At 46.3% G+C, this 12,574-nt stretch overlaps 1 protein-coding gene and 1 long non-coding RNA gene across 2 annotated transcripts in view; one reads left to right on the top strand and one right to left on the bottom strand.

Annotated features, from left to right (window-relative positions):
* The window catches only part of SYN3 (synapsin III), a 203,166-nt gene that overhangs the window by 124,021 nt on the left and 66,571 nt on the right, over nt 1–12,574 (top strand). The window lies entirely within an intron of this gene.
* LOC142085043 (uncharacterized) overlaps nt 4,805–12,574 on the bottom strand; it is a 40,764-nt gene continuing 32,994 nt past the window's right edge. The window contains exons 2-4 of the long non-coding RNA XR_012674537.1: nt 8,426–8,511; nt 8,058–8,153; nt 4,805–7,858 (exon numbers count right to left, since the gene is read on the bottom strand). This is a non-coding gene — a long non-coding RNA (uncharacterized LOC142085043). The remainder of the gene's footprint in view (nt 7,859–8,057; nt 8,154–8,425; nt 8,512–12,574) is intronic.

Consider the following 12,574-nt stretch of genomic DNA (forward strand, 5'->3'; position numbering starts at 1 on the left):
TTAGAGAGGGTTCAAAATTAACACAGCGGCAATAAGGCTGTGATGCCAGGAGTGAAGGAGCTTGCAGCATGTGGCATTCATACTGCAGATGCCATATTCATGGAAGTTTGAGTCTTACCTGCTTTACACTGCTGTGATGATTTGATGTCAATGCTTTATCTTCCATAAAATTTGCTACACAGTCTGTGATGAATCTGATGTCCGGAGGCACCACAGGGTATAAAAGGAAGGTAAAAGGTTTAGGATAACTCCTCCTATTTCAACCAAATTTTCCCAGAAACATGAGCAACAGGTGGCATTTTTTCTTCCCCTAAATTTCTTGTGGATTCCCTCTCCTGATCTCCCCTCTTCTCCACATACAAATCTGTAGAAGATGCTCTGCAGGCCCAAAGTGTATGCTCCAAGTGATGTATGTGCGGGACTGGGTACAGTAAAAAGGCATATGGACCCTTAAGGAACCTGGAAGAGATGCTGGCTCCGCTCTGTAAGAAAACTAAGTCCAGGGCCTGGGAATCAGATCAGTAACCTTCTTTTCAGTTGATAGATTTAAGAAGGCTTTGAGTCAGGTAAGGAATCCTGGAAATCTGTTTAGGAGGAGAAAAAAGTAGTTATTATGTCCCTCAAGGACAGGAGAGCACTATTCCTTGAGCTGACAGAGGCCAGATTTATGTTACTAATTGGGCAAACAGCCTTGGTTTTGTGTTGGACCGGAAATAAAGGACTGACTAGGATATCTTGGATAAGACCGCCTGTAGCACTCTGCTCTGGCTGGCAGGAAGCAGTCAGTCTGCATATAAAACAGACCTAATGAGCTGCCCATCACTCTTCTTTGTGCCCTGCAGATATTTCCCAGGTGAGGCTATGCTGCACAAGGAGCTATTTTCCACTCTACAGAGACCCAGCCAGGACACTGTAGTCAGCATCACTGTTAGCAGCGGCATAGACAGGCTGCTTGCAGTAGGGAGAAGCCCAGCAGTGAGCAGAGCACACGTGGGGGCACAGGGGCCATCTCACGTTGTCTCTGACTTCCCACAGATTCCTGGGAGCTCTGCTGATTGCTGAAGATCCCCTTCATTTTCAAGAGCAGCGTTGGCAGCTTGTTTCACTTTCGGACAGAGATAAGTCCTGTCCAAACTGAAGGAATGTGGGGGGGGAACCTCCCCCCTCCACATGCCATCTACAGGTTTTCCTGATAATCCCTGGGCAGATGGACACAGTCATGTGAGTCCTTGAAACTCTTGCCCGCTTTGGAGGAGTAGCGGGTGTGGTGCCGTGGACATGGCCAGATATATGTGTTGTCCTTCACAGAGAAGCTCACTGTCCTCCAAAGACTGAGTATCAACAAAATCCTTCCTGTGGGGACTTCCAGCTCTGCCCGAGCCAGCTGTAAATTCCTTTGAGGCTGAGACTAAGAAAACTGGAATCCTGGGAGGACCTTGGTACAGTCCCAAAACCATTTCCACTGAACCTTCCCAAAAATATGGTTTCTCTGACCCAGGAATGTGAGCTCTGTAACAATGGCAAAGCTGAAGTCCTAGACCACTGGCATTAACTAGTATTAGCTCATTACTCCTTTGCACTCTGTCTGTCTCATCTAATAAGAAAATCATTGTCTTTCTGGGAGACAGACTGTCTTTTTTTCCATTTTTGTGTAGCACCTGCCACAATGGGATGCTACCTCCATATAAACAAATAAAAAAATTAGTGGGACTCCTAGTTTCTCTGTTTACTGCTTTCTTTTTGAGTTGATTATTTTGGAGTGAATAATCATAAAGCATCTGAGTTAGCACAGCAAAGCTAACAGCTGCTTCAGCCAGGAAATGGCTGAGAAGGGGGGAAAAGAGGGATGGGCATATAAATTGCTGTAGCGCAGTGGAACAGAAGCATGAACTGGTATGGAGTGGCTGAAGCAGGAGATAGCAGAAAGGTAGCTATGTAGGCAGAGAGCTCCTCAGCCGGTCCCAACAAAGCTGGAAGAAAACTACATTTGCTCTAAGGCAGGGGAAGGTACAGTCCTTCAAACCCAGGACAGCTGGCCACCTTGACCACAGGACCTACCAGCTGCCTCCTCACTTGTCAGACCTCATGTTTTTGCGCTCTGTCCCTCCCCATCTGTTTGTCCTTTTTATGGGAGTGGTGCCTACCAGTTGTCACCCTCTGCACGAACCAATTGAAAAGTTTGGCTCCTCTACTGTGACAAGTTTCCTGCACATTTTTTGTGCTTCCTTGGGCAATACAATTTCTTTTCTGAACATTTGCAGACTTCCCCTTTTAAATGCAGAAGTTCTGGAGGGACATAACACCTCTTGGAGCGAATGCATTCCCCAAAAGCCTTCCCCATGATGTTGTGGCCCCAATTGTCAACACTCTTCCCTCCAAGGATGGAGAATGCAATCCAGGCCTCCCTCCCCTGCCTGTGGTGTCTCCGAAGCAGTAAAGTCTCCAGTGAGCAGAGAGACAGAATAGCCACCAGCACGCCGAGAAGGGCATGTCAAGGGTGGGAAGGAAGAATGGCTGCACCACATTGTGTTCCAGGCACGTTTTGTTGGCAGATGGTCCCTGAGGGACTATCAGATGAAGTATGTTTAGGGCAGCTTCTGGGCTACTTGCACTGACATTGATAGAGGTAAGGCAAAATGATGCAGCTGCACCCAGCTCCTATGGGCTCTCTTCCTTCCCACCGCTTGTCAGCAAAGTCTGAGCGGAGCAGCTCCACATCACGCCACTTACTCTCACTGACTTCTCTGCCTCTTCCTACCTGCCAAAGTTGGACAGCGGGTGTTTCAGTGAAACCTTCCCTCCAGGGTGAGGAAGAGGAACAGCCAAGTGGTGTCGTGTGCTCACACTCCTCCTTGCATCCTAAACTGGACTCACAGACTGACATGAGTGATCTTACTCACTTGTGCTCACATGAAATACACAAAAGCACTGAAGCGGGGAAGGCTGTCAGGGCTGTTCCCAGCTCTAGAGCAGCCGTTTGACAGGACTGGACTTTTTTTTTTCTTTTTTTTCTTCCCCCCAGATGAGACGCTGGTCAACACCACCCCTAAACTCACCTCCACCCCCAAACAGCTGTTTTGCCAAAGGGTGGAGAAGCAGACCTCCTGATTGAGGGTGGAGCAGTTTGAAGGGGAGGAAAGCAGTGACTTCACTTTTTATTAAGTAATAGCAGAGCAGGGTGTGCGTCACTGAAAAACAAGACACTGGGTGGGGGCAAAGGCTCTCTGCAGCATCTTAGACATGGAGCCTTCCCCGTTGTGGGAAATCAGCAGAACACACCATTCTGAAGAGGGAATTCAGAAAGTCGAAGATGCAGTAGGTTAAACAACTTATAATCTCATTTAAGGGGATCCAAGAAGAGCACCAAGGTGAAAGGACACATAATGGCCAAAGTGGTTTGGGCTAGACTTTAGGAAACACTTTTCTCCAGGAGGGATGGAGAAGCATGGGAATAGATCGAGTCCATGTGAATAGAATAGCATGGGAATAGATTCAAGTCCATGTGAATAAAATGGGAGTGAAAGAGTGGGCTGGAAGTAGCGCTGCGTCCGGCCCTCGGCCAGGGCGAGGCAGGGCAGGGCAGCATGAGGGAAGGGGTTTCCGTCTGCTTACGCTGGAACCTGGTCAGCCTTGGCTGGAGCACCAGTGCCACCACAGCTCAAAACGCCCTGCAGCCTTCTCTTACTCATGTCGTTGGCCCAGTCTCTCTAAGGAATCTGAAACTCTTGCAGTGTATCTTGGAGCTTGTCCCTTCCATGGTGCCAACACACCATTTACTATGCAAACAGGGCAGCTCTGGCAATTTTTATACCAGGGAGGATTCTCGCCCTGGCAAGGGAATTCTTTGTAGACAGAATGGAGCTCCTCAAGCAGCACACAGGGATCAGCTTCCATGGGAGCAGACGGCATGATGGCAGAATAGACAAAGGTGTCTTTCACAGAGAGCCGCAAGGGGACTGCTGTTCTTAGCTTCGCAACAGCCTCTTCTCGGTCCTGTGCTAGTGAATGACTATCGTAAGATACGGATCTATCTCTCCAAGTAATCCTTTCCCAGCAGCTGACTCCTGCAGGATTGTATGGGCAGCCTCAGGCCAGTCTGTAGCTGCATTCCCTAGGGCCTCGCGGATTCAGTTGGCTTCTGCCAGTCCTGACTATTACTGAAAGAGTCTCTCAGGCTCAAGAGCAGTCTGGTATGTTAGAGATCATTCCAGGCTGTTCTCACCATCATAAGAGTTAAAAGCAGTCTCAGACTCCAAAGGCTGCAAATATAACAAACATTTCCATATTACTTATGCTGTTTATACTGCTGTGAAAGTGCTGTCTCCAGAGCGGCCATCAGAACAGAAGCTTTTTTACAGATGGCCATGGGCTGGCTGTAAAAAGCCTTCCTGATGGCTCTGGGCAATGCCGATGGCATGATCGCAGGGTACCTTTGGCCCCGCTTACAGTAGGGACGAAACAAAAGCCAGTTCTTTCCTCTCCTAGTCCTCCCAGGTGAAACTCAGAACACCTTGACACCATCTTCCAGAGACATGACGGTGTGGGGGCACACCTACCTGGCATTCCTCTAGCTAGCACAGGTACCGAAGCGTAGTGCATCAGTGCTGGCATGTGCTTCACTTGTTGGATATTTACCCAGGATCTTGCCTGGGCATGTTTGGCTTGTGTTGAAGTCCAGGCTGTTGGGTTTGGACTTGTGCTGCTACTCACATGAGTTATTTTATATCTGGCTCCTACACACCTTCGCATACTGCAACCACACATGGTCAGCAAGTCTCAGATGCAGTCAAGAATTCAGGCTCTGTTTAGCAGAAGTGTAAAAAACTGCTAGGCTGTCAAGTGTTCAGACCCCTTATCTATCTTTTTCCTATATATAAACTGAAACCCCCATTTTGTGGTACCAAGCTCTCAACGGTTCCTCATGCAGACTTTCCCTAGAGACTCAAGGTTGCAAAAAACTCAAACACAGGCAATAAGCCACTTTCCTCACTTCTGCCTCAAGTATATGAGAGAGGGGAAAGATAAAAAATGAAGGAAGCCAGTCTGATTGACAGCTGCAAGGGCAAAGTTCCGTTTCTAAGGGTCACTAATAAACAGAATTTTGTGTTCCCACTCCCAACCTGAGAAAATGAAATTGAGTGTTCAGAGAGCTCTACTTCCTTGCTCACAAATCATAAATGGCTTAGCAGACAGCACTGTTTTGGAGGTGAAGAAGAAAAGGACAAGGGAACATAAACAAAATAACAGGCAACCACCAACTCTCCCAGCGATACTTGCCTGGTGTCCTCTCTCATTGCTTGCTGATGCAACCGCTATAGCAGACCATTGCTTCCACCTGCTCTAGAAATGCTCCACTCAACAGCTGACAGTTTTGGGGTACTGCCACACACCTGCTGGGTAGCAAAGGCTTCTTCAGAGCTGGAGCTGAGCCGGGGTGGGAACCCCTGACCAGTCTGTCCAGCTTGCTGCTTCTTGTAGCTATTCTAACTCTGTTAGCGGCTCCTTTTAATGGCTCCAGCTAAGCATCCCCTATTACCTGCAGTTCCTGCTAGTCACTCCTAACCCTCAGTGAGTCCTGGCTTTTTGTTGCTCAAAGACAACTTCTTAAACAAACTTTCCTGGCCCTCTAGTTTGCTGTATTTTTACCTCCCAAGACTGCAAATGATGAGATGAAGCTAAGGGTGGTCACTTACTGTGGGCACAGCTAGTCCCAGCTTTTCACACTTATTGAAATTCATATTATCGTCATTTTTCTGATGAGATTATTGTTGTTTTCTTACACAAATCCTCCCACATGTGATGGCATATAAAAATTGGAATGTGTAGGTATTAGGCCTGCCTTTAGGCTTTTTCAGCTCTTTTTCTCTCCAGCTGAGGCCAGCAGAGCAGTCCTGCCCTTCCAGCTCTCCATCCCTCTGGGCCTCCTTGCTGGCAGGCCAACAAAACATAAAGGAAAAGACAGTGTCCAAGTTAGTTCTTTGTGTCTTGCAGTCAGCCTGAGCTCTCATCAGGATTCACCAAAAAATAATAGCTGTCCTATATAAGCCTCAAGACAATCCTCTGTTTATAACCATTTAAGATCCTAGTGTTATGTCTGTGCCGCAGATGAATGAACTCAGAAAGGCTAAGAGATGCTAATGAGTTTGTGACCAGCTCCAATGCTTTTCCACCCGTTCCCTGTTTTCTTAGAGTAGGCAATATTCCCCTCTCAAACCGGGAATTAGCAACACTAATGACTGGATGTATCATCCCTGCGTGCTGAGTGTGACTCACAAAGTCAATATGGCCCTAGCAGCTGAGAGGAACAATGCGGTGTGTTCTCAGTTACTCTTTTTGGCTACGCCATTGCTGGAGCCCAGAACAAGGGCAATGATGTCATGGCCATAGGCTTAGTGTGTAAGTAACATATACAACACTGCAATCTCTCTGTGATCTATTACTTCCACAATAATGTAACTTAGGGCATATATACACAATTAGCTGCCAGAGCCAAGAATAAGTCATTTGGAACAGATTATTTTATTTCAGGCTTTTAACAAGAATACTTCTCAGTCCCAACAGGCTAGTTCTGGAGAGGTAGTACCTAGCTCAACGTTGAGCTATATAATTTAGTCAAGACCTCAGCTATAAAGACAAAAGTTTGGAATGTAGAAATGGGCAGACAAGAATCCCACTAAGAAATAGCTTACATTTTTCTGACAATTAACCATTGTTGCAAGTATTTACATAAAAAAAGAGTAAGAAAAAGCTCTGAGGCAAAGAAAGAAATTATTCCCAGCCATTTTCAAGAAAATGGCTTTGAAGCTTTCCATGCACTTGTATTTGAACAAGGCTTTTCTCCAATAGCCTTTGAGTGGAGGGGGGTGGTTGTTCCTTCCTTTCAAAAATGTGTTATGTATATTTAGTGGTCCCTCAAAGGAGCCAGCGCAGGAGGGGGCATAGAGGGTAAGCATACAGCGACATTGTAATCAGAGGCCAGTCAGTGGGTCACGCAGACAAGCTCGTACTAGCTTTAAACTATTATCTCGTCTGTGTGTGTGTGTGTGTGTGTGTGTGCTGATAACCGTAGCCATGGAGTTCAGGGTAAAGCTATTACCAAGCGTACTCCCCCAGGGAACTGGGCAGGTTTTGCAGCCTGCGCTGAGCTCTGAGCTGCTACAGCCATACTGCTGTTAGCACCCAGCTCCGGTAGCCTGAACTTAGCATGGATGGGACTAGATGAGCTACTGTCCGCTTTCTGCATGGACACTGTGCCAAGGGTGACAGTTCCCTGCTTTATAAAACTCTTCCCTAATGTAGTGCCAGGTGGCTTGCGGGTACCTCAGGTGACAAGGCCTGCCTGTGTCCCATATTATGGGCCCCTTTCATCATTTGCTGGGTTAAGCCAGGATTCCTCTGCCCAGCAAAACAGGGGAAGCCCTGAGAATTCATAACATGAAATCTTATCTCAAGGGAAAAAAACAGAGGCTTGTGTGTAAAGGCTTGTTGAACTACACATTCCTGTAATAGTTTCCCAACGTTGAGTACCAATGGGACAGTCACACACTTTGCTGCGTGTTCCCAACAGGCTGGAACCTTTATTTGCTGGGCAGGCTCGGGCTGGAGCCCTGCCAGTCTCCCTGGAGACCAGCTGTGGCCCCTTAGGTTCCTGTGCCTCTGCACTGGGCAGTAGATTGGCGGAAGCTGGTACAAAGCTGCCTGTCCGATTAAATTTGTTATTTTGCAAAAGGATTTAGCTTTGTTTGCTGGTTATTACTAAAGAAAAATCCTAAGCTGCTGCTTTAACCTGTGTTAAACCTTTCACGGGGTGAAAGAATCTGGCTCCTTTTCTTCCAAGTTGTAAACAAGGAGCAGAAACCTAAGAGAAAGCACAGAACACAAAAAAGTTTTAAAATGTTATTATAACATTCTTTTTACTTTCCAATCAAAAAAAAACTTTAAATATTCTGTGCTAAAAGGCTGCCACATCAGAAGGGTTACTGAACTTAGCTTCTGAAAAAAATCTGACAACAGGTCATCAGCCCCTATTTCAAACATACTCCAGCTCCCACACATACCTGCTGTCTCTTCAGGGACGTGCTAGTAAGCCCATCCGGCAGGGTCTGTAGAATATAAAGTTGATGAGAGATGTTCACATATTTCATGTTTTTCTCCTGCACAAACAAATCAAAGGAAGCCAAATCAAATACACCACTTATTCCAAAACAAGCTTTCTATATACAAGATTTGCTGTGGTTTAATTGAGTTTGTGGCTGACTATTAGTTAAAAACAATAAAATGTCATCTGTCGAGAAAGTTTTAGGGCAGCAGGTACTGGTAGGCTACAAAAGAAGATGACTGTAAATGTATAGTTTGAGCACAAAAACTATGCTCAAATACTATTATGGTTGCAAAGCCAGGAAGTGCCTATAGGAAGTGCCCTTACAAGGGTTACCACTGAAGTTTTCATTTCCCTTCTCTGAGCCCTGCAGTGTAGATTGTTCCTTTCACAGGATTCCTGCCACAGAATTTCTGCAATTAAAAAAATTAATATTTCACGCTTAGCTTTATCCTGCTCAGTGGATGGACCTAGATCTTCTCTAGTACATAGGATTTAAACCATGCTTTGAGAGCAGAATGACTAAAACCCCTTTTGAGTTCATGGCATTCAGCAAGATATCATATCTAACGGCTTCAGAAACATCAACAAATTTGTTTTCACAGCACTACAGTGGATACTATGCATTTTGTAGACGAGAAGCTGCCTGCTGAAAGTGCAGAGTCGAAAGATTTTGTGTACCTGATATAGAATGGCAAGGACTTGGATTTTCACGGTTTCTAGCATGCTGCAGCGCTTTATATTCAAAGCACAAAGCCCAGATGCAGTTGCAAGCATTCAGTCCCTTTTGCAAGTCGGCTGTGGTTCAACCGTGCAGGGGCTCTGGCTGCAATGCCAGCTTCAATAGCTTGCGCCCCTGTCACCAGAGCCCATGCCCTCCCACCCTCGCCCTACAGCGAATCAACCCCCCACAACACACACACACACACACACACACACACACACACACGAGCTGTGTGGCAGTGTCAGGGACACCAGCCAGCTCTGCAGGGCAGCAGTCCTTTACTTCAGTCCCATGATGACTCTTGCTCCTTCTGCAGTCCCCTGCCTCCTCCGGTGACCACCGCCATCTACTTTCCACAACGCATGAGGCGGGGGGTACTGCAGAGAACTGTTGCGAGGCTTTCACAGCCATGAGTAGCCCTCAGAGCCATTCCCTCCTGCCCGTGGAGCAAGGGAGTGGCCGGAGAAACAATGTGCGCTTTGAAATGAGGACAGCATCATAACCCATCTGCACAAATGTTGCCTGGGTAACTTTAATCCCGGATTTCCTAACTTTTTAAGCACTTGACTCCATAACCATTACAAAGTTTTTATGCAGGCTTTTTGTGTATGATATGTGTCCTCATTCAAAGTAACCTGGAATGCAAGAAGAATGAGTAAGGGAGGGGATAGCTATCTGGGCAATGCCAAGGATTGGAACAAATGCTTTCTCCTTAGTCTTTATACTAGATTATTTGGAGATAAAGGAATTTGGAATGATTGCCAGCAAAGGCTCCCCACTCTCAGAAGCTGATTGTTATTGTAAACTGCAGAGTTGAACTAGTTGGTTACTCACAGTAAAGCTTCCCATTAGAAAGTGCTATTTTCTATAGGGAGTGAGATGGCTGCTGTGATGTTCAGCACAGGCTCCTTCCTAACCCATGACCACTGCAAATATGGGAATCAGTGACTCTGTTGGACACGCAGAGTATGCATGACAGGCTTTGCTCTGTATCACTGCCTAGCAAAATCCCTTTTTTCCTCTTTTGTAAGCAGAAATACATAAAAGAGGTGACAGTTCCTCTTCAAGTGTTGCCATCGCTAGTATGGTCTGGGAGGTGCCATTACTGACCTCTAGACAGGTCTGGCTATCTCCCTCCAGTAGAACCCCATCCCAGGCATAAGCTAGAGAAGTCTCAAGGCCTTTCTGACAGCTGCATGATACATGTGTCTCCTGTTTCCTTACCTGAGACCATTTCAGCAGAGGCTGGGACAGCAGTGTCATCCACTTTGCTTGTATTACTGTGCACTGAGATAACTCTTCACCAGCTCATTATATCAGATTTAGTGAAGATTTGTGTAACTAGAGTGGCATAGAGCCAACTATCGGAGGGGCCAAAACCTGGCACAGAAAGACTAGCTGTTGGGAAGTTCACAAAAATAACAGACTCAAACTCCAGCTGGGTCGTCCTTAAAATCATCTTTTCTGGCTTCCTTCTGTCATTGCATCAGATCCAAGCTCCTCATTCTCAATTGTTAGGCTCAGACTATCTGTGCCTTCCTGCTCCCAGTGCTACGCCAGTCTACCTTTGTTTTCTTAGAAGTACCTTCTGAGGCTTACACTTTCCTCTTTGTGCTGTGCTGCTGCAGAATCCATGGGACAGACTCAGCCGTGGCCAGCTAGCTATCCTAAGGGTCTCATGCAGCAGAAAGTCATTGTGGGGCACACTGTATTGAGGCAAAGTGACAGCAACCTACTTTCTGGAAAATTATCTGCAGTTAGCAGAGAGGGTGCACATCCAAGCTAATCCAGCAACATACCAATCCCACTTACTCTGAGCCATGCCACTTGTCAAAAAAAATCCTGTTGGGTGGCAGCTGCATCATTAAAGATGTATTATCATACATGGCATACATACATTTTCATACTTTTCTACCTGAAACAGGCAGCTCTTATTTCCCATACAATATGCAGCCTTCTCATTCTCTCTCCAGAAGCTCCTTAAAAGCCCTGTTTTCCACAGTTTGATATGCCATGCCCTTAGCCTAGATTTTCTTGTTATTATATCTGTTGTTACAGTCTGCAAGATACTGAAAGGCAAGCTTGATACTTGGCTTTTCTGTAATGACCTCTCCATAGATACTTCTGTGTTAGTGATAATAATAACCATAAAGATAATAATGCAAAAAGCAGGAATAATGATACCTATAAGGTGAGTGGTAGAATTACTCTTGAAATCAGCCTTAAATTTGAACAAAATGTAGTAATATCCCTTCTGGAGAAGCCAGAAGCACTCTCCTCTTGCAGGATGAAAGGAGCTGAGGAATGTGCTGGCTGGCACTGAATCCCTGTCCTCCTGGGCCTTTAATGGGTTTCCTGCTCCTGTAGGTTCAAAGAGCAATTACAGTCTCCGGCAAAAGTACAGCAAATGGAAAACAGATTCTTTGGCTCTCACTAAAATGCCAAGAGAATAAGTAACCAAAAGACGGAGGACTCGAAGTCACTTCATTGCAGCAGTTTACTGAGCTGAAGGGAAATTTCCCTCCCTTCACTCCCAAGGCCAGAAGAAGTCCCTGACATGGGAGGTGGGTGGTGGGAACCCAGTGACAAAGCTCTGTTCACACCCATCTCCCTGGAGGGGCTTATTTGGAGAAGAGACATGATACTTCTGGAAACTGGGGTCCGGCTCTGGGGTCCAGCTCCTTCACCTCTTTGTTGGGTGGTTATTTTGTGCCTTTGAATTGGCCGTCAGAGAGGAACAAAAGCAAGGTCTGGGGAGAGGTGAGTGTGGCAAGGGCAGGGCAGCTTCCTTCACTACAGCGAGTTATCATAAGGGTATATGGAGGTATATATCCAGCACAAGGCAGCTGGATAAACAGAGGTGGGGGCTAACTGAGGAACCAGCCTTGGCTATCACCAGCCTGACAGTGGTGACACTTGCTAGCTGATCCAGGGAAAACAGCCACATGCCCTGTGCAGAGACGGAAAGTTGTGAAGACGAGTGATGGAATATGGCGGAAAAAGGCCCTCAGACCCAGGATAATCCTTCCAGAGAGCTGCTGGATGTATGTAGCACAGGAGGTTAATACATCAAGAGAGACTAGTGGACATGAGTGCTGTGAGCTGCACAATAATCTCTTGTGAAGATCTGCACAGGCCACACAAGATGGCCTCCAACAGGGCAGCACCGCCCACGCGTTTCCTCAGGGGTCTGCACAGTCAAGCGCTTAAGGTTAAAAATGAAATCCACAGGTACAGCAGGACTAGATTTAGGACCAGAAGAGCACATGTTTTTTTCAGATCAGGGCTTTGATATAATAAAAACCACGTATAGTCCAGGGTTGATTAACGGAAGGTAGTATAAATACATTGTATGAAAGGCAGCCTTGCATAGTGCTTCTCTCTAACGCCTGGCTCTAGGAAATGCATTCCCGTGATCAGTAACCCTTGCAGTATTAACACACCACAGCGCTGTTGTGTTGTGAGAGAGGCTTCTCTTCTCTCTCTGAGAAGAGCTATTGCTTTGCCAGTAGGTTTCCGATTTGGTATTCAGTAAACTATGCCATACGGGCGAAACTAAATAAGCCTGTCTGAAGTGAAAAGCCCTCCAAGTTGCTTTGCATCATGTTTCATTTCCACCTCAGATTACTTGAGATTAAATCCTATCACGAATGACAGAGAGAAATAACTAATAAGTCTGAGCATCAGCAATAATACCAACTTTGTGCTCAAACAAGGATGTTCAGTATCCAGTGACGGTACAAGTAGGTCAC

This window comes from Calonectris borealis, chromosome 1 (genome assembly GCF_964195595.1).
Source record: "Calonectris borealis chromosome 1, bCalBor7.hap1.2, whole genome shotgun sequence".
Lineage (NCBI taxonomy): Eukaryota > Metazoa > Chordata > Aves > Procellariiformes > Procellariidae > Calonectris > Calonectris borealis.